The sequence below is a fragment of the Trachemys scripta genome, chromosome 24, assembly GCF_013100865.1.
Source record: "Trachemys scripta elegans isolate TJP31775 chromosome 24, CAS_Tse_1.0, whole genome shotgun sequence".
NCBI lineage: Eukaryota > Metazoa > Chordata > Testudines > Emydidae > Trachemys > Trachemys scripta.
In genome coordinates, this window is record NC_048321.1 from 9,822,190 (window position 1) to 9,844,766 (window position 22,577).

Consider the following 22,577-nt stretch of genomic DNA (forward strand, 5'->3'; position numbering starts at 1 on the left):
GCATTTCCTTCTTCCCCTTTCTAAACTGCTGTCCACTCGCTGCCTTTCTCAGGCAGTTGGTTCACTGAAGTCTTTCCACTGATTCCCATGGCTCAGGGGTTAGGATTTGAGAGACCTAGATTCAAATCCCTGCTCTGCCCCAGACTTCTTGTGTGACCTTGGGTAAGTCACTTAGTCTCTCTTCACCTTCTATTCTATAGAGGTTCTTATGGCTTAGCTCCCTTGCCTACTGCACAGAGCGTTGTGAAGAATAAACATATGAACGATGGTGAGGTTCTCAGGTACTGTGGTGATGAGGGGCAGAGAAGTAGCTTAGGTAGGTGGGTAGGCTCCTGAAGTGCTGTCACCTGGATCTGAGCCATGGACCTACCAAGCTTCGGTCACATCCCCGGACGGAGTGTTGTAAGCTCACCGCGCAGCTCGAGCTGCCTTCTTTTGCCTTGATGTCTCTTCCTTACGATCCAGGCCAAGTGAAGCAAATGATACGAACCGATGCTTGGTGGTTCCCCAACCCCAGTGTGAAATATTCGGGCTTATGACTCACCTTCTCTGCCATACAAAAGGGAGAATGTGCTATATCACGGCACCTTGATACTGAACCGCATTCAGGGGCTGTGAAACTTTGCCTGTGTTGGCACAGATAAAGTGGCACAACTTTTGTGTGTAGACAAGGCTTTAGTCTGTAGACAGCTCGCTAGGGGATAAGAGCGGTCAGGGTGGTTAGTCAGCTTAGCTCGCTGATCAGGGCAGGTGTGCAGGGCTACATCTGAGATCGCTATCGAGATCCTTCCGTGGTACGGGAGCTGAACACATTTCAGCTTTGACGAGGGCTCAGTTTCAGATGCCACCGATAGGAAATGGTCAGTGCCAGCCAATCTGACTTAAAAGGTGCTAGGGGATGGAGCGGCGTTGCCTAGTGGTTAGAGATGGGGGGAAGGACTGGGTTACTGTTGTCTCCACAACCGCATCTCTGCAAGACCTTAGGCAGCTCGCTCTCTGTGCAAACCATTTCCCTACTTAAACTCCTGTTTGGCTGTAGCTTATCCTCCCGATCTATCTGTAGCCACTTACGAGTTGGTATATTATTATTATTTATTTATTATTATGTATTTTCCAGTAGTGGCTAGAGGCCCCAATGGAGATCAGGGTCCTGCCATGCTAGGAGCTGTACAAACACAAAGTATAAGACAATACCTGTCCCTAAGAAGTTACAGTCTAATTAGACAGGCCAGAGAAAGGCTGGGAGAGGAAAGAGAAGCACAGAGAGGAAATGATTGGCCCAAGGCCCCTTGGCAGGTCAGTATAACTGCGTCTACACCAGGGCTTTTGCCAGGATAGAAGTGTGGCCAAAAAAAATCACACCCCTAACTAGAGCTATGTGAATAAGGGACTTTGGGATTCACTTGCAAATGTGTGTGTGTGTGGGGGGTATGTGTGTGGAAGAATTGTGTCGAGTCAAACTACAAATGAATTTTTTCAAACTTTTCGGTGAACGGACAAGCTGAAAAATGTTTGGTCTCGAACAAAGCATTTCATTCAGATGAAATCAACATGCCTGGGTTTGATTTTGACTCTCTTAAAACATTTGTAATTTTTTAAAGAAAATTAAAGGAACTGTAGAAACAAAAAGTCACTTCAGGCTGAAAAATCAAAACATTTTGATTTTTTTCTGTTTTTTTTTTTTTTTTGGACTGAAACAATTTGGCCGAATTGACACAAACTCACAGAATATTCAGGCATCACCAAATCTGCATTTTTCCCCTCCCCCCCTTTTCCCCCCCCCCCCCCCCCCCCCCAAAATTGTGTGTGAAAAATTTCACCTGGCTTTACCTGTAACATTGCTACACCTGTGAAAGTTTCTAGGGAGATCTGGCCTGCGACGAAGTCCTGCTTTTGCTCTTGAGATCACTGGGGAAATTCCACTGACAGTCTTCTGCTTTGCCCCAGCGTGGATGAGACCAGAATCCAGCCTATAATCATCTCTGTGTGTGTGTGTGTGTGTGTGTGTGTGTGTATATATATATATATATATATATATATTAATGAGCCAACCTCTCATCTGTCACATTAAACCTCCTCATTACCAGGTATCTAAATTTTGCTCTGACAATAGTGACAGGGGAAGCGGCAGCGATCCTGCCATGGCGTGGGGCTCTGGGGAGTTGGCAGGTGGTTATTTCATGCCCTGCAGGGAGCCGAGAGGGGTGGGCGAGGGAGCGATTTTAATGGGCTCTCGCTTCCCTTCATTTAGAAAACTGTAGTTCGTGCAGAGGAAAATTACCCGAGTCCCAAGCTCGGGAGTCGTCGATTGATAAATACCGGTAGGGAAATGAAACAGCAACGCCGAATGAGACTTCTGCTCCCCCCTTTCCCTCCCCCTGCTGGAGAACAAACTACAATTCAGTCTGCACATAACTCAGGCAACTTAGTTCAACTTGCTCTTGGCTTGTTGGCCTGGTGATTGGAGCATGGTACTGGGAGTCAGGACGCCTGGGTTCTCTTCTGCCTCTGGGAGGGAGTAGGGTGCTTGGAGACAGGACTCCGGGGTTTTAGTCCTATGTTCCGTTCTGGATGCCCCGAGACCTTGGGCAAGCTGCTGGCCTCAGTTTACCCTCTTGTGTGATGGGAACGATGATCACTGCACACGAGGGCGCTGAGGCACAAAGTACTTTGGGACACGCCGTGTGCTGTTCACACCTAAGTATGTCCCCAGTGAACAAGCCATCAGCAGCCGCTGAACGTTGGAGAGTTGGGGATCCAGACTTGGAAGCTCGTCCTCGCCCCGTAATGGGTGGAACCAGAACTCCAGATCCGAATGTGGGGCTTAGGCTCCAAGCTCTGGGCCTTGAGTCCATTTCACGGTTCTTCAAATCTTGCCACGTTTCACAGCGCCGGCTTGGCTCAGTCACTGGGTGAGAGACCTTTAGGGAAAGCCAGCAGGACGTGGTGCTGGCAGGGCTCTTCTCTCAAGGGCAACGTGTCCAGCTGGGGGGATCACGTAGGGTGCCAGGGAGTTGTGGCCAGCCTGCCCTTCCTCTGCCGGGCTGCTGGGCTGAAAAGGTTGAGAGTCGCTGTGCTGCTGTTGAGACCAAGCCTGAATTTCGCGTACCCCGCTCTGGCAGTCGATGGGATGCTAGGCGGGCGACTTAACCAAAGGACTATAAACCCAATATGCTGCCCCACTGGTTTCTAGGCCAATGGGAGTCTTTCCACTGTCTTCAACGGGATTGGATCTGGCTGCAGACGCTTAGAAGGAGTGTTGGGAAGAGGGCGTCTGATCCCCATGCTGCTTTTTTCCCCCCTCCTCTCTGGATCCTCAACTGGTGTAAATGGGCCAAGGATTTGGCCCATGCTACTGAAGCTGGGAAAATGCTGTGGCCAGCTGACCCGATTGCGTTTCTCTGTGAGCGGGAGAGGATTGGCTGGCTTTCCTTGGGAAACCACTCAGGATAATGAGTTACAGATCCTCCCTTGCCCTGAGTTTCTGAACCCTCTCTCAGAGTCTTTTCTCAGCCTTTGCTCAGGGTAGGAAAACTCAAAGCCGACCAGCTCTTGGTGGGCTCTGCACAGGGAGTCGCGGACGTGCCTGCAATATCGCTCTCAGAGATCACCGGTTAGAAACGCCGGCTGCCAGCTGTCCTTTCCAGAAAGCAGCTGCAGCCCTTACAGTCCCGAGCCTGATTCTCAGTTATGCTAAAGCCCCTTTAGGCCATGCGGGCAGTGCCGAGAGTCGGTGCAGATGGCCCCCACTGATTTCTCCCCTCTTCCCTCGAGGCAAAGGATCTCCCTGGTTGGTGTGGTGATGGCATATCAGCCTGCTCCCAGCCCTTGGTGCATGGGTGTGGCCGGTGTGCACCATGCTGTGGTTATTTTAAGGTCTGGTTTATGCTTAAAAATTTGATTGACCCTGCCCTGTCGCTCAGGGCGGGGGAACGTTTCACACTGAAGTCAGGTCGACCTGACCCCTGGTGTAGGCGTGGCTAGGTCAACAGAAGGATTCTTCCGTTTACCTGGCTACCGCCTCTCAGAGAATTGGATTAACTTTGCCAGCCGAAAATCCCCTTCCGTTGATGGAGGAAGCGTCTGCATTGTGGCATGCTAGCAGCTTGTACGTTGCAGCCACCCCGAGTTAGTACCGAAGCAGGTTAAAGCAGAGGACGGGGAATCCGAGAACCTGGATTCTGTCCCCAGTTCTGGGGCTGTGTGGGATTTAGGGGGCTAAAGTAGGGGACTGAGAGTCAGGACTCCTGTGTTCTATTACCACCTCTGGCCAAGTCACGTGTCCGCTCCATGCCTCAGTTTCCCCATCTGTACAATGGGGATTATGTTTCCTTACTTCAGGGGGTGTTGTGTTACATTAATAATAATCCTTTGCTCTTATCTAGTGCTTTTCATCCATAGATCTCAAAGCGCTTTACAAAGGAGGTCCGTGTCACTGCCTTCATGTTACAGATGGGGAAACTGAGGCACAGAGCGGGGAAGTGATTTGCCCAAGGTCACCCAGCAGGCCAGTGGCTGAGCTGGGAATAGAACTCAGGTCTCCGGAGTCCTAGACCAGGGCGCTATCCACTAGGTCCCACTACCATTAATGTTTATGAGGGGCTCACTTCCTGTAGCAATGAACACTATGGAAATGCTTTCAGATAAAGAACCCCTGTCCTACAGAAATGCAAAGGGAGGGAGTTGAACGTGCTGACTGCTGGTCTGCTGTGGTACAAGGCAGTCAGCGTGATTCCCTCGTGCTCTACAACTCCCACAGTCATTTGCACCAGTGCAAAGTGTGGATGCATTTCACACTCTCTTTACATGGGTGCAAATGACTGCACAACGTGCAGGGCGGCAGAGACGCGGGCCCGGTATATTCATTATTCCTTACCCTTCCCTTCAGCACCCCTTCCCGCAACACACACGCTGGTTTTCAAGTGTTGTAGGAGGGTTGTGCTTTTCTCTACAGAGCCTGTAGATCTTGGCACGGGCTGTGGTTTTGTTATCGCTCAGCAGAGCTGACAGTGCAGCTGGCATCGGCTTTTCTCCAGAGAACGCCTGAATCTGGGTCAGGAATATATGTATCTTTTAAAATTCCTCAGGGGCCTTATTGAATCCAACCTCCATTTTTATCCTCGGAGCCTCCTGAGGATTGTACCTGCCGCCTCGGGGATGGATTCTGTTACACAGGTGTATGGGCCTGATCCAATCAACCCACTGCACTCAGCTTTGGAACGGGCCCGATTCTAATCTGATACATCTGTGCAAAGCGGGAGTCGTTTCCCCTGAAATCCATGGAACGACACCGTTGCGAGAGTGGAATCAGGCCCACTGACTCCTGTCCAGTTTACTCTGGACTTACAGCCGTTGGAGGGAGGAATTTGGCTCCGTGAGGCGGAGCCGAGAGGAGCAGGACTCCGATGCTTGGTCCCTGCAGCTGCATTTCCGAGGGCGAAGTTTGTTTCAAGGCTGCACTTTTGTTCGCTCTCCTTCCCCTCCCCGCGTCTGTAGGCTCGACACCGGAACCTAGATAGCATCATCCTGAAACCAGAATAGAAGCTTTGGAGGAGACTTTAACATGTTTGTGCGGTTTTGATCTTGGTTTGCAGATAAAGAGGTGCTAAACAATTCTGTGTTTGGTGACTTGTTACTCTCCACGTCTCTGAGCACCGGGGCCAACGGGGAAAACACGCACACACACAAACACTCACGCATGATGTCATGTCTCTCTGCCTTCTGCAATAGGGGGCTTTAGTGCAGATTTGTGCAGCTCTTGCAACGAGCTGTTTGGTGGGTTTGCACCGAATGAGCACCGGGTTTCATTTTCAGAGGGCGAGCGCTCAAACCTGCAGCGGGAGTCGAGGTGAGTGGCAGGTGCTCAGCACCTTTAAAAACCAGGCCTTTACTGAGCAGCATTCAGTCCCATGCCTTACAGACCAGGGTTCCCCCTTCCCCGGCCTCTTTGCTCTAACCAACTTTGCTTGGGCCGTTAGAGGGACCGGAACCTATGACCTCTGATGCTATGAGGTCGCCAGATCCGGGGTGCAGTTCCAGACCAGTAAAGGGGGGGATGTCATCTTTTGCCCCTAAACCAATCCAGGGCTGTGTTTGACCTGGTGACTCCAGTTAAAGGAACAAACGTCTGGACACTGACTCTTTAAAGGAGCAATGAAGGTTCACGTTTCTTGGATTGTTCCAGGACACCGGACGTTTCAGAACACACGTTTTTGAGGAAATCTGGGGCTATGGGAGAATGAGTCCCCTGACCCGTTGTGAACCAAGCCTGGTGGAAGAGCTGTGGTATTGCAGGCAGGCGCCTCCATCCGAAGTGTTGGACTGGGGCTGCCCAATAAATGGATAGGAAGTGCGTGCTTGTGGCTGATTGTGGGCCTCCCAGGCAGAGAACTATAGTCACAAAGCCTTAAGGTACTTAAAGGGGTAGAGGTGACACAATAGGCTGCCCAGATAGCAAGTGTCAAAAATCAGGACGGGGGTGGGGAGGTAATAGGTGCCTATGAGAGAGAAAGACCCCCAAATCGGGACTGTCCCTATAAAATCGGGACATCTGGTCACCCGATGACACAACTCTTCACCGGTCGGGATTACACCCCAGACTGTAACAGCATGAACCTCTACTGCTTGTGCTAAAGGATTAATGTCTGCAAACTGCTACGTGTGGCAGAGTCAGGGACCAGCCGCTAGAGAGGGACAAATGCCTACCCCCTCTGTGCATAGGCTGTACTGGCATTCTGCCCTTCTCATGTTTGGGGGGATCTCCTGTAAAGATCCACACAGCTACTCAGTGGTCTCCTTTAAATCTCTCCTTCAGCTCTCCTGTACTGTGATGCCTATGCAGGGCCGCCCAGAGGATTCAGGGAGCCTGGGGGAAAAGCAATTTCGGGGGCCCCTTCCATAAAAAAAAGTTGCAATATTATAGAATACTATATTCTCGTGGGGGCCCCTGCGGGGCCAGGGGCAAATTGCCCCACTTGCCCCCCCTTCTGGGCAGCCCTGTGCCTATGTGCCGAGAACACAGCTTATCCCACTGGCCAGGGTTGTTGTCTAGTTTCCTTGTGCTCCCCTGTCAGTCCGTATCACCCTTCTCTCTTTTTTCAACCAAAATGGCTTTTTTCAAAGAATATTTCCATTTTGGTAAAAATTTTTGGTTCGTTCCCCCCACAAACAGCCAGAAACCGGAAAGAAAAAAAAAAAAGAATACAAATATTTAGCCAAAACCCCCAAATACTTTGTGTTTTTTAAAAAAAGTTTTCAGATGTTCATCAATAACGTGAAAAATCTTCATTGGAAATGTTGGGGAATGATTCCCCCCCCCTTACATTTTGCATGAAAAATAATTGCCATATCTGTGATCCTCTTTTCCTTTGAGATATTTAGACCAGTAATGTCCAGCCTGTGAGATCGTTAAATGATGGCTTCTTAGAGCAGCTAAAGCTAGAATATGTGCAAAAAAACAAAAAAAAAAGCGACAAGAATCGCCCAGGATTTGGTTCAATAAGTTAACTGTCGTTGAGTAACCACAGTGTGATTCTGTTCAGTATCCTTTGGAGGGGGAAGAAAGGTACCAAGAAAGGAGGATTTTTCTTTCTTTTTTTTTAAAGGAAGCTGGTCAACAAGAATCTTAAGCCAGTGAGGAAATTACAATCCTTAGACTCAGTGTGGCGGATAAGTAAGAAACAATAACTGAGTCACAGAAGGTATGCATAGCCCTCTATGAAAAGGAAACAGGAAGGCAAGAACTGTGGTTAAATAGCCAAGTTCAAGAGGTTATTATAGCTAAATATGTATTTTTCAGAAAATAGAAATCTGGCCTGCATCTGCGGTAGTGATGGCCGGTCTTTGGGCTCAGCCCTGCCATGGGACCCAAGAGATCTGGGTTCGATCTTGGTTCTACCACAGATTTCCTTGGGCAAGTGACTTAGGTCTTTTGACATTGCATTTTGGGCCAGTTTAAGGCCCAGACTGGGCAGTCTGGTCTACTCCCAAAAGTTGTACCCTTTGAATTATACCGGGAGCGCTAATGTGGTATAACCCTCCTGAGTGTGGATGCAATTGTAGCGGTATAAAAGTGTTTATACCGGGATAGTTGATTCTCATATGGGAAAGGGAATAAGTTATATTAGTATAAAGCGCTGCGTCCACACTGTATTGGTATAATTGTATCAGTAAAAAATCACACCCCTAACCAACAGTTATACCGGTACAAAATCAGTGTGTAGACCAGGCCTTACTGTAACTGAGAATTCAGGCCTGTATCTCTCTGTGCGTCAGTTCCCCGTGTGTAAAGTGGGGATAATAGCTTTTTATCTAGCTTTTCAGGGCAGGGGACTGTCTTGCTATAGAATGTACAGCACCCAGCACATCAAGGCTCTGATCTCAATTGGGGCTTCCAGCTGCTACAGACAATTATTAATAAGAATAGCCACATTGAAGCCAGCGGAAAGCAGCATAAACAATGCCAAGTGAAGTGTAAGATGGAAATTAGGGGGATACAGGGGACTATGAAGAGGAAATAGTCAAAGAACAAAGAACAAATCTTTCCACTCGGAAAGATCATCTCAGTCTTACTGGCCTGAGGCAGTGGAGTTACTCTAGTTCTACACTAGCGCACACAGGATCAGAAGTTTGTCCTCTTAAGTTCATGAGAAGCTGGAAACTTGCACGACAATTGGGGAGGGGGTAGGCCAGCTGGGAGTAAAATGAGACGTTAAGGAGGATAAAGGTCGTGCAGTGAAATCATGTGATTTCGTGCTGTCAGTGTTCACCACAGCGAATGTTGGGGAGATACCTTGCCTGGATCGACTCCTTTCAGGTGCCTGTTATACAGTGAGATGCCACATAAAAACTGTATAAACCAGGTGAACCCTAGGGCTTTCTAATTAGATGTGTCCTCAGTGGGCACAAGTCATTCAGGAGATGATGAGGTAAATATCCAACAGATTCTGCGCTCTAAGGCAGCCATCCAAAACCCACTGAATTCCATGGGAAAGATTCCTGCATTGACTTGAATGGGGTTTAGATCAAACCCCGAATCCACAGCAGGATACAAGTATTTCTCGTTGATTTCAATGGGAACTTACCCAGATGTATAAATATAATGAAAATCTACTTGTAAGGATTTTTTCTTGGCATGGCTTTAGAGCTACGGCTGCCAGTTCTAAGCCCACTTTATTTCTGTGCAAGAAAGAACTGAGCAACTCAAATCTAGGAACCGAAGAATAGAAGAATTGTGAGCCTGGATTTGGGCTCCAGGTGTCTCAGTGTCCTGTCTCTGACAATGACCAGCACCAGCTGCTTCAGAGGCCGGGGCAGGACACCCTGCAGCGAAGGGATAATCTTCTATAACAGGGATATGCCTCCACTGCCATTAAAAACCCGCAGCTGGTGTAGGCTGCAGGGCTGTTTCACTGCAGCGTGTCAGTCCCACCGTCCAAGTCCCGTGAGTCTGAGACAGCTGCGGGTGTCTGATTGCAGTGTGGACGTATCTAGGGTGGCCTGCCCCTTAAAGGCCAGGAGGCCTGGGGCTAGCCAGCCTTGGACAATCAGCTGTCTCCAGCCCTAAGGAGTAGAACTAATTGGTGACAGGTGACAGCCTGCTAAGCACCGGGGTCTCATAAAAGGGGCAGAGAAGGCAGTTTGGGGAGGAATGGCAGGAAATCAAGGCCATCCACAGAAGCCCCATTTAGGTCAGGTGTGGTAGGACTCTAGGGTTGTAGGCTGTAGGTCAGTGATCTATCCCAGAGCTGGGAAGACTGAAAGGTTCCTTAGGGGACCTGAGACTGGGCAAGGGGAATGCAGAGACGAAGCCTGGGAGTCCAGGCTCTATTCCAGAGAGACTGAAAGGTAATCCTAAAAGGACTGGGACCTGAACCCAGAGGGACGACTGCAGAGGAGCCCAGAGGGGGACAGAAGAACCTTTCGTTTGTCTGAGACTTTTGTTTGACCTCCCTCTGGAAAGGGATCAAACTCCGAGCGACCTGGCTGGATGCCTGAGCAGTGTGAATCCCCGGGTGAGGGGAAATCACTGCAGGGAGCACCTGCAGGGCCATGCTCAGCCAGCAGGGGGCGCTCTAGGGCAGCCACGCCCTATGACACCTGCCCCAATGAAGGCGTTTTCCAAATCCTAATTAGAGGTTGGTTTTTGTCCAGAAGCAGGAGCATTTCTCTCTTCCAAAAGTCTTGTTTTCTTTTGAATACTAACTCTTGTACCTCTGGCTCTTCTTGCTCTTCGTGTCGCTGTCCCTTTATCAGCTTTAAACATCCTGCTTTCGTCGACCATCCCCTGCCCCTTGCCTTGTGGGACACGGCCCCCAATCTGCCTTCATTCAGTATCTCATCAGCTTTATCAGGTTCCCTCTCATTTATCTCCTCTATGAGCAGTGCCAGTTCTTTCAGTCTCTCTTCATAGGAGAGATTTTTCTAGGCCTCTCATCATTCTTGTCTCTCATCTCTGAGCCCCTCTTAACCTGTCACTCTGCCCCCTCCCCATACCCCTGCTGCTGACAAAAGAGGGGCTCCGGGCGGGTTACAACGTCGCACCGCTCCGTTGCGCGGGTTGCGGTTGGGAAAGCAGGTTTGAGAGCGGGAGGTCGGGAGACCGTCAGTGACACAAATACACCGACAAGACAAAATCTCTCTTTTGAATACTTTGCACACCTGGTGCTGCCTTCCATCTGCCGGTCTCAATGTGCTTTGCAAACATCCCCTTTTTAAGACTCGCCATGCCCTTGTGGATAAATGTTCTGCAGATGAGAGATGTGGCGGCAGAACCAAGCATTCTGATTCCCACTCCCTTTGCTCTTAACCACTAGACTCACATGTTTTTCCAAAGCTGGGAGTGGAACCGAATCCTTTGCCTTAGCTACTAGACCATATTCCTTCCCAGACCTAGGAATAGAACCCATGCATGTGTTCCATCCTCCGATCTAACCACTAGACCCCATTGCGACGCATTTTAAAACCAGTTACTTATTTTCCATTTTCTAAGTTCAGGATTCTATGCTTCTGCTATATGAGGTCAGGAGGGCCTCACCCTCTGCAACTGGTGCAAAGGGGGCAGATTTAACCACTGGTGCTTGTTGTGACAGGGGGACACAGGATCTGAAACTGAAGGCTTTCTAAACACACTCAGGGTAAGATTTTCTAGGGAGCCGACTCATTTTGACTGCTTTGGTTTTCAGGAGCTCCGCTTGAGAGACCTGAAAGGGGCGTGACTCCACTCCCTGAAAATCAGGCCCTTAAAGCATCTTCAATTGGGCTCTTGGAAATAAGAAGTTACTTTGAAAATCCGGGCCAGGTTTTCCAGGAAGCTTTTTAAAATGCACTTGTGATTTTTTTTTTGGTCTGCACAAATTCTTTCACTGATTTGAGAGATTAAATAGTTTTCTTTTAAAAAAAATTACGATTCAGTTATATTAAAATATTTTTTTAAAACAAGAAATGTCATTGTAAATTGCTAATAATATTGAGACGATTAAAACTGAAAGGGTTTTTAAAATCCAAAGTGACATTTCACTCTCTGTGGATTGTTCGCTTTGTTACATTTGAATGACCTTGAACAATGAAAAAGGACTGGGCAGTTTCTAGTCAATTTCACTTTGAGCCTTTGAGCTTACTGTCCTAGTGTGGGGTTCTGATCATCCCCTCTGGAGAGGATATTTTTGCATTAGAGGAGGTTCAGGGACAGCCTGGAGACCAGAGTGATTAGGACAGGGGTCGGCAACCTTTCAAAAGTGGTGTGCCGAGTCTTCATTTATTCACTCTCATTTAAGGTTTTGCATGCCAGTAATACATTTTAAAGTTTTTAGAAGGTATCTTTCTATAAGTCTATAATATAGAACTAAACTACTGTTGTATATAAAGTAAACAAGGTTTTTAAAATATTTAAGAAGCTTCATTTAAAGTTAAATTAAAATGCAGAGCCCCCTGGACCGGTGGCCAGGACCCAGGCAGCGTGAGTGCCACTGAAAATCAGCTTGCATGCCCCCTTTGGCACGCGTGCCATAGGTTGCCTACCCCTGGATTAGGAGCATGGAAAAGCTCCCATGAAGAGGGACTGCAAAGATAGGAATTGTTCCAGTGTTGTCAGCTCTAAACTTCCAAAAAAACCAAGTCAATCCCCTCCCGCCATCAAATCATGAGTTTGGCTTAAAAATAATGAGCTTTTAAACATAAATAAAACTTAGGTTTTTATTTGCCTTCTGGTTTGGAAAGTGATGAGATGTACAGAATAATGAATGGTCTAGAGAAAGTGGATGTGGAATTTCTATTCACCGTGTCTTGTAGCATCAGAGCAGTGAAATCGAAAGGTGGTGAATTAAAAAATGCTGAAAGGAAATACTTTTTTCCATACAATCCACTGTCCAGTAGTAAGAGATTTGGATGAGATACAAACCCTCTCATTGAATTGCCTGCTCCCTAATCCTGGGGGGATTGGATCAAGTGGACCCAGATTCCTAAGCACCTCTGCTTGTGCAAAAATATTTCCCAGCGGAGATGATTTTCCTCTCCCCTTTGCCAATTGCAAACTCGGCTCCTTCGCCCGTCTCTCCAATTTAAAGCAATTTAGTTCGAGTCGGGTATGAATTACTCAGTGCAGAGTTAACCAGCACCTGCTTGTATTTAATTGGCATGTCTGTTAATTGCTGTGATAGTCATACTTGTATAATAGCGAGATGGGGGGAGAAGCGATTCTGGAGTTCTCTGCTTCTTGCATTCTCTAACAGGTTCCATAGCCCAAGCGCTTTGCTGTGTGCCTTGCAGAAGGGACTCACCAAAGCTCTATCACCTTCCTGGGTTGATGGTTATGTATTGGGCACCCTTTAAACGCCCCAGGCCCCTCAAGCCGGTGGGCTGGCTATATAGGTCTCTTCTGAACTGTACAAATATTTCGTGTCCAGTAGCGCCTAGATGTCTCAACTGAAGCCAGCGCCCCATTGCATGAGCTGTGGCGGGACCGCACAGTGAGCGAGGTTAAAATCGAAACAGCCAAGAAAAGAACAGCTCTTCCCACTTTGCATGTGGGGCAATGAGATGCAGACAGATTGGATGGTTTACCCAACGTCACACGAGGAGTCCAAAGAATTGGACCCAAATCTCCTGAATCCCAGTCCGGTGCCTTAACTGCAAGCCCATTCTGCCTCTTGGGAGACAAATTTCAAGGGCAGGCTGGGAAGTCAAGGCCTGAACCAAAAACCCGGAGTGGAATCCTGGACGTCCTGATCAGATCGAACCTTTGCCTTACTCTGCCAGATTCCCAGAGGGCCATATCAATAACACATACCTTCTCTACAGGGCATGGCAGCTAGAGATCTCAACGTGCTTTACAAAGAGGCCCCTCCACCCATTCGCAATCCCAGTTGTAGTCCATGGGGGATGTGGTGTAGTAGGATTGGAATGGAACTCGGGAGAGCCAGAGCCTGCTTCCAGCTCCGCCACTGACTTGCTGTGTGGCCATGGGTGAGTCACTGCCCCTCTGTATCTCTCAGACTTCTATAGCCACCATCACTGGAGTATTTAAGCACCCCACCATTGCCATCTGAGGTAGGACAATCCCATTTTACAAGCGAGGTAGTCACACTGTTGAGCGCTCCAACGCTACTGTCATAAAAATGGTTTGGGTCGGGGCTCTGGCACAGCAGGGCCGTGCCTAGCGATTGGAGAACGGTTGCAACGTATCTTTGGAGACGGTCTGGATAAAGCAGTCAGAGTTGTACAGAGCCGCCGGCATCTCTGACACAAGCGAGCGCTCGCCAGTCAACCTGCCGGGGCAATTCGTAGCGGCTTTTCTTGCCTCCACTTGCACCAAACGGCATAAAAACCCGGCACGTGAGGGAAGAAAAGTCGAAGAGCTGTTGCATGGCAATGGTTGCCATGGAGACCACCTCATCCGTAGCCATGTGTTAAGAGTGTCTGGCTTGCTTTGTGCCCTGCTCTCAGAGCCGCGAGATAAAGGTGATAGAAAAACGGTAGCAGCGACGGAACTGGGATAAATTCAGGCCGGTTGGAACCAATGGAGTTAAACTAAGGAAGGACTGGTCCTAGATTCGAAGGCCAGAAGGGCCCATTGTGATCACCTGGTCTGACCAACTGGATAACACCACGCCACAGACCTTCCCCAAAATAATTCCTACTGACTGTATGGGGTAGTGTCCTATGCAGGGCCATAAAAACCCGGGCCCAGTTCCTGCTCCCGCCATAGATTTCCTTCTATGACTTAGGCTAATTACATAATCTACATAATCTGTTAATGATCGCGTGGACGAAGGCTAGATCCTTGGATTGTAAGCACCTTAGGGCCGGGAACGTCTTTTTGTACAGCGCCTAGCACCATGGGGTCCTGGTCTGTGACTGGGGCTCTCAGGTACTACGCTCATATAAATCAAACCAATTAATGAATAACATAGCAATGAGCTTGTGTAGCATGAAATGGCAAAAGTTATGTATCAGGACAAAGGTGGTCTCTCTCAACTTAATAATAATATTAATTATTATTAATAAAACATTATTTGTATTGGGGTAGCACCGACAGGCTGCAGTCAAGGGTCAGGGACCCATTATCTTATGCACTTTACATCCACGTAGGAGGAGACGATCTCTGCCCTGGAGAATTTACAATCGAAGGACAGCACAAATCAAATATTGGGAACCATCCAGTGGTGTGTTAGGTCATAAATCTTCCCTCTCTGATAGCCATTTTTCATTTGCCCCTTGCAGAGAAAAGTCAGCGTTGTTATCCCTATTGTACAGATGGGTAAACAGAGGCACAGACAGGGGGAGTGACTTGCCCAAGGTCACCCTGTGGGCCAGTGGCCAAGGCAGGAACAGAACGCAGGTCTCCTAACTCCCGCTCTCATGCCCTATCCATTAGGTCTCACTGCCTCCCTGCTCTCTCAGCAATTCTTTTATTTCTATCGCCTTCACTGCCCTGCGTCTTGGGTAGTCATTTGCGCCGGTAGAAGGCAGTGTCTCCACACCGCGTGGCACTGGTGTCGGTGACTGCATGAGGTGCAGGGTGCAAGGACCTCTCACTAAATTTCCTTTGCATGCAAGTACTGGCTGGAAGCACCCTGTTGTGGTTAGGCTAAGCAGCCAACCGGTCCGGCCACTTGAAAGAACAAGTGGGTTTTAAAGTGTGTGTAAAGCAACCAAACTGTAGCATCACTAATACAGGTGACTTGTCCCATCTCTTGGCCAGCTGATCACCCACACACTGCTCTGCACGGACCGGACCGTGAGCTATTGTCTGTCATTAAACGATCGACGCAAGCGAGGGCAGGTCAGGCTGTCTCTCCCTCCCTTTGAAATAGCCAGGCAGATGGGTGGATTTTCAAGCATCTTTAAGCATGTGTCTGTCAAGGTCTGGATTATTCTTTACTGACATCTTCACCTTGGCTTGGATGCTGAACTCAAAATAAAGCCCATTGCAGCCTGCAAGTGGCTTCCTTCCTTTTCTATTCAGGGTCTTCTTACCGTATTGCAGCAGCATCTAGAAGCCTCCTTGTGCTAGGCGGATCCCATGCAAGGTCACTTCACCTAATTGATTCCCTTCCCTTGCAGGGGCCTGGGCCGTTGGTGCACCTCGGTCTCGCCTGTTCTCTGCCTGGGGCACGCATCCATTTAGTCTCCTGGGGACTGAAATGCGTTAGCTGAGCTCAAGTCATTGGGCTCAATGTAGGGGAACGTGGGTGAAACGTAATGGCCTGTGTTACACTGTAGGTCAGAGTAGTTCAGTGGTTCTCAACCAGGGGTCTTGGGCCTCCTGGGGGGCTGCAAGCAGGTTTCAGGGGGTCCGCCAAGCATGGCTGGCGTTAGACTTACTTGGGCCCAGGGCAGAAAATCGAAGTGCCACCATGCGGGACTGCAGCCCAGAGCCCCACCACCTGCGGCTGAAGCCGAAGCCTGAGCAACTTAGCTTCGTGTTGCCCCTATGGTGTGGGGCCCTGGGCAATTGCCCTTCTTGATACCCCGTAACCCCAGCCCTGGCTTTTATATGCAGAAAACCGTGGTTGTGGAACTGCTGGGCCGTGGAATTTTTATAGCATGTTGCGGGGGGACTTAGAAAGAAAAAGGTTGAGAGCCCCTGGACTAGATGATCTAATGGTCCCGTCTGGCCTTAAACTATTGGAAATAGGTGGGTGCTGCACAGACACCTAGTGAGAGACAGTCCCTGCCCCAAAGAGCGTACAGTCAATATAGCCAACTGGTAGGTGGGGAAACTGAGGCAGAGAGAGGGACTGTAACTTCGCCAAGGTTACATGGCGGAGCTGGGAACGGAACCCATCTCTTCTAACTCTCATGGCAGTGCCTTTTCCACTAGATCCCACTGCCATTCTTGCTGCCGTGATATCTGAGTGGGCTGCAGTCATGTGAGGTTAATTCCTCCTTTCCTTGTTTTTCATTGATGTGGGTTGATCAGGAGGGGGTGGTTCTTTCCACAGGTCTCCAGTGTTTTCTTTGCCTGCCCATTCATCCCTTGTTCTTACTTTGATCAAGGGCTGCTGCCCTAGGGTCTGCGTGCCAGGTGAAAATGTCCACTCGGCTCTTAGATACCGTTTCCATTTCAATCATGTAACAAGTGCTAGCTAACGGGGGCTGTCGTGTGCTCTGCACCTCTGAAGATGAGATGGTAAGTGACTTGCTCCCAGGATGATACACTCAGCCAGTAGCACAATCAGTAACCGCACTCAGGAGTCCTGACGTAGGTTCTGAGCTCACTGCTAGACAATACTGTCCCAGGAACGGAGCCCAGCGTCCGTTCTACAACCCAGAAATCATCAATCCTTGCTGCTGCTCTGACCACACCCTCTCCCAGACCTGGGAAGAAAACACATTTCAGTTCCCCCCTGTTCTAACCGCTAGACAATGCTCCCGTCCAGAGCTGCAAATAGAAGGTGATGTTCTGGCATGCCCCTTCCACCTGCTCTAATCTCTAGTCTACGCTCCCTCCCAGAAGTGGGGATGGACCCTAAGGGTATGTCTACCCAGCAATAAAAAAACCCTCAGACCCTGGATTAGCAGGCTCAGGCTATGGGGCTAAAAATGACAGGGGGTAGACACCGAGGCTGGAGTCCAGGCTCTGAGATCTCCCCCTTTACAGGGTCTCAGATTCTGGGCTCTAGCCCGAGCCTGAATGTCTACAGCCCTGCGAGCCCGAGTCCGGTCAGCCGCAGCTAGGGGTTTTATTGCAGTATAGACAGGGGAACTGGAACAATGTGTGGAGTGGGGGTGCTGAGAGCCATTGAACCAAACCGCAAACCCTGGATATGATGGAAACCACTTCAAGCCAGGGGGCGTGGCAACGCCCCCAGCACCCCTAGCTCCACACCTATGACTGTAGATGTACCCCAAGAGTCTATGGCAGCTGGTCTCCCATGCTTCCTTCCTGGAGGAAGCTCCAGGTCCTAGTCCTCTGCTCAATCCACTAGGCTACACTCCCTTCCTCAAGGTGGGACTAGAACCCAGGCATCCTGACTGACTTTGGCTCCTGACACCGTGGCTTCAGGGCTGCTCCAATATAAACGCGAGTCGGCTCCAAGTTCCACACCTAGACGGATCTCCATTTCTCTCCCCTGCCTTATGACAAACACGACTTACGAGAAGGCAGGATGAAACCAGCAGAAGCTTCGCGTCCCGGGGCTGCGGGGCCTTGATTGGGCTGTCAGATTCGGGAGCCTTGTTTTCCTGCCTCAGGGGGCCTCGGTGTTGCTCATTATTGGAAAAGGGAAGAAAAGGCAAGGACTGTGAGCAGAGACCGCCTTGCAAGTCATCCCCTTTGTATGAGGATTAACCCAGCTCCGTTCATTGACAGCCGAATCTCATAGTGGAGCTTAATAGCGCCTCGCTTTTCTGAATGCTTTTCTTCTCCCTCTCAAAGGTCTGAATTTGTCTTGGGCTATTTTTTGTTTGTTGGTTTGTTTGGGGTGGAAAGGATACATTTTGTAAAGTCACAGATTCCTTTTCTCCCCCTTTGCGACGGACACAGAAGCAGCGCAAAAATTTCTTTTTCCTACAGTGTTGTCTAGTGGTTAGAGAAAAGGACGGGTGCACAGGATGCGGGGGAGGAAGGGGGGGGTTTCCAGGTCAGGAAGGCATGTTGTCTAATGATTAAAAGAAGGAGCTAGTCGCCAGGACTCCTAGGTTTTCTTCCAACTTTGGGAGGTAGTGTTTTCTAATGGTTAGAGCAGGAGACTGGGCTCCAGGACTCCTGGGTTCCATCCCCAGCTCTGGAAAAGAATATGGTCTAGTGGTTAAAGAAGGTGACTTGTATTATGACACCTGAAGGGAAGTGCTGTCTACCCCTGCCACTGCTACTTTGTGTGACTTGGGGCAAGTCACTTATGACTTGATTTTCAGAAGTGTTAAGTATCCACTGTAACTCTGATAACTTCAGTATCCAAATCTTTATTTTTAAATTCTGCTAAACTCTTGGCCTCAATAATACCTTCTTGCTAATCGTGGAACAGTACATTTGTGGGGAGCTCCTATTGACTCTAATTATGCAGAATTAGACCCTGAGGCCTAAAACTTCAAATATGACCATTTTGGGTGCCATTTATGTCCCCATCATCAGATGAGTGGGGCTTGCTTTTCAGAGGTGTTAGGAATCCTTGACTCTGGTTGACTTTGGGGGTTTTGAAAAGAAAGGGTTTTGAAAGGGTTTTGCCCGGTTTTGAAAAGAAAGGGCTAGGCAATGTTGCCAACTTGCACATTTTTAATGCAACATATAATTAACATGTGGAACTCACTGCTGCTGAATATTATTTAGACTTGCAGTAGCCATATGCACAATAGGATTAGACATTTAACTTTTTCATGTTCTCTGTATGTATATATATTTCTTACTATATGTTCCATGTTATGCATCTGATGAAGTGGGCTGTAGCCCACGAAAGCTTATGCTCAAATAAATTTGTTAGTCTCTAAGGTGCGACAAGTCCCTCTCGCTCTTTTTATTAAAGACATACGCACTTATATATGATAGGATTAAACATGTGTAAGGGATGTAAATACTCATGCTTCAGGGCATGAACAGAAAGCACATGGGTTAGGAAGAAATTTCTCTCCTGAGTAGATTATTACATATTTGTACATTAGCGAGTTATTTCGATCGTCCTCTGAAGCAGCCGGTGCTGGCCATTGTCGGAGGCGGGATGCTGGATGACATAGACCAAAGGTCTGATTTTGTACTGATGTTATGTTATTTCATACACCTTGAGCAGAACACAGCGCCCTTTCAGCCCGAATGCTTTGTATTTCAGATGAAGGAAAGCAGAAAACAAAGGAGAGAGTAATCACTGCAGATCGCTCCCCTCCCCTCCCCATTAATTACTAGTTCAGATCCTCAGCTGCTGTAAATCAACCTCATTTCCAGGCTGATATATGCTAGCTGAGGTCCATTATGTACGTTTCCAGCACCAGGATCCTTCCTGTTGTGATATAAACCGCTAATAATATGCCAGGTTGATCTGAATGAAAAATGTCCTTTGAACCCCTTTTTTAAAATAGCAAATACCCTTTGAGTAGAAATGGTTCATGTTTTGACCAAAACAGAATCGAACTCTTTGTTTAATCTCAATGGGGAAAAACCAAACAAACAGCTCCACTTTTTTCACTTTTCTCCTGGGGGCTGACTCAGGGGACAGATCTCCCAGCAGACGAGCCAAAAGTTTGATCTTCTAGACCAGTGGTTTTCAAGCTTTTTTTCCTTTTCATTTGCGGACCCCTCAAAAATGTTGACTGGCGGTGCGGACCCCTTTGGAAATCTCTGACATAGCCTGCGGGACCCCCAGAGGTCTGCAGACCACGGGTGGAAAAGCACCACTCTAGACCATTCTTCTTAGCTGGCTAGAGCACTACCCTGATCTGATGTAGCAGGAAGTGGGTTAGTTGGCTAGAGAATCTCATGGTCTGATTTGGTACTGCAGAAGATGGGCTACTGATGGACCAGTGATTTATCTTGGTGTGGTAGAAAGTGGGATACTGAGCTAGTGGTCAGAAGAACGGCCACACTGGGTCAGAGCAAAGGTCCATCTAGCCCAGTATCCTGTCTTCTGACAGTGGCCAGTGCCAGGTGCCCCAGAGGGAATGAACAGAACAGGGAATCATCAAGTGAGCCACCCCCTGTCACCCATTCCCAGCTTCTGAGAAACAGAGGTAAGGACACTATCCCTGCCCATCCTGGGTAATAGCCATTGATGGACCTATCCTCCATGAGCTTATCTAGTGCTTTTTTGAATGGTCCCATATGGCATGTCCTATCTTATCATCATATAGAGCGGGCCCCCATCTCACATGATCATATCGGTCCCACTTCCCTTTTGCTGCCGCTCTTCCATTGCCAGACGACTGCAGTTGCATTGCTGTTTATTAACGGCAACGGGAAAGGTGCATACGTTTCAATAATGTAAGAAAGAAAACCGGGGTTCAGCTGGTAAATGTCATTTCAATACGATTTGTCCTTGTAAAGAACCTTGGTACGGGGGAGGTAAAAAGAACTTTTTGTTTCTTGTATGTCTGTGGCCTCCTGTGAATACATGTGTCTTAACCGTCCAAGTGTTCTTCTTTCATGGAAAATGAATAGTGGGTTTCGGAAAAGAAATCTTCCCCCTGGTATGCTTTGATACCTGAGTCAATAGGACCGACAAAGAAGCGAATTCCTGCTGGTGTGCCATTTTTTATGGCATTATTAGCAAATGTGATTTATAGATATACATGTAAACCCTTTTACCCAGAATTAAAGTAACTGAGGCAGAAGAAATAAATTGGACACTGGCAAACTTCATGGCAAGCTTATAAGGCAGGGAAGACTGGGATTGCTTGGTTTTTGGGGGTGTAGACTAGTGATTAGGACGGGGGACTGGGAGTCCTCGGTATTCTTCTGGATCTGGGAGGGAGTATGGTCTAGTGTCAGAGCAGGGGCCTAGGAATCAACATTCCTGGTTCTCTTCATAGTTTTGGTACAGTGGAGCAGTGGGTCAGTTGCTTGGCCTCACTGATATCTTGTGGCAATGAGTTCCACAGGTTAATGATGCTTTGTGTGGAAAAAAATAGTACTTCCTTTTGTCACTGTGTGTGGTAGGGCTGAAATTGTATTGGTGAAGTCCTTGGAGATCTTAGGATGAAAGAGCTGGGACTGTGTTTATCTCTGTACAGCACCTAGCACACGAGCCCCGATTCTGATCCAGGCCCTCAAGTCACTGCTGTAATACAATGTAATATTATTATTGCTGTTTTTCTTGCTCCCTGTAAAAAGAAGCAGAGGGAAAAGCAGAGGCACAAATTTCATCCCCATTTTCCCTACCAAAGCGTGACATTTCAAGGAAAAATTATAATCCTGAATGTTGAACTTTGAAAAATGTCCTGCTGTTGTTGCTGTCCACAGAAAGGAACAGTGCGGGGCTCCAAAACCCATCCAGGGAGCTGACACTTGGGCTGAAAAAGAAGCTGCTAAGAGCTTTTAAGGTTGATGGGGTGAGCAAGAACAGCTCAGTAGAAAAACGAAAAGCTGCCAACTTTGAAATCCTATTGCATGCAGCTTAGCCCCTCTCCCTGTTGAGACATGCTGTCTCGTTGGGGCTGGTTGTAATGCTAGACAGCTTGGTGCTTTGCCTTGCTGGGTCACTTCAGCCTCTTCCAAACAACCTCTGAAAAGATTTCTGCCGTTCAGGTCTCTTTCCAGGGCCATTTAGCAGGCGAGATTCAGGGCTAGCGCTGAGCGTGGAGAGGAGAGGCAGGGTGGGCTTACGTCCCTGCTCTTTCACAAGCTTCCTGTGTCACCTTGGTCAAGTCACTGGGCTGCCGCTGTTCCCCATTATAAAATGGAGAGGAAAGCATGGCCCTGCCTCACGGGAGTGTTGTGAGGATAAACACACGAAAGATTGTGAGATCGGGGACATCAAAATGCCGCCGATCGCCTTGTGCTCTGACTTCCCCGCGGCAGCATTCTGCCCGTGTGCTGCTGAAGGCAGGATCAGAGCCAATGAAGTGCAGTTATCCCCTTTATACAGATCAAGGAACTGAGGCCCAGAATGACTTGCGGGGTGTGTCTGCATTGCAGTCAGGGGGTGTGATTGCCGCTCATGGATGCATACCTGGGCGAACTTTAGCTAGTTCGGGGAGCAGAGCCGTGGCACGTGGCAACTCAGGGGAGCTCGCCACCGGAGTAATTACTCAGGGATCCTGGCAGGTATGTCCATCGAGGCTGTGTCAGAGCTGGGAATACAACCCAAATTGCCTACAGCCTAGTGCTTCTCCCCGCCCCCCAAATCCTTCCTCTCCATGTCACAGCTGATACCTGTCTCTTCACCGCACACTGGATCCCAGGTTTCCTAGAGTAGGAGGAATAGCTAGTTAGTGTTATGGTTTTGTAATTGGGAACGAGTTGAGTTTTACACTGAAAGCTGGGATTCCCTTACTTGGTGATGTGTGAAGAATGACAACACATCTGCCCTCTCCCCCCCCCAGATTGCTGCACTTGCTTTTTCTGAGGACAGAATCTTAAACAGAAGGATTTAAATAAACACAGACCTCAAACCAGATTGATCAGAGCACTCCAAATCCAACTGGTGTTAATA

The 22,577-nt window shown here is 48.5% G+C and overlaps 1 protein-coding gene across 10 annotated transcripts in view; it reads left to right on the plus strand.

Moving 5' to 3' along the window:
- The window catches only part of MEF2D (myocyte enhancer factor 2D), a 172,062-nt gene that overhangs the window by 71,105 nt on the left and 78,380 nt on the right, over nucleotides 1–22,577 (plus strand). The window contains exon 1 of one of the 10 annotated variants that reach the window (XM_034756673.1): nucleotides 13,329–13,461. The exons of the other annotated variants lie outside the window; for them this stretch is intronic. The gene's annotated coding sequence lies outside the window, so the exon portion shown is untranslated. Of the gene's footprint in view, nucleotides 1–13,328; nucleotides 13,462–22,577 lie in introns of those variants that run through there. 10 annotated transcript variants of the gene reach the window in all.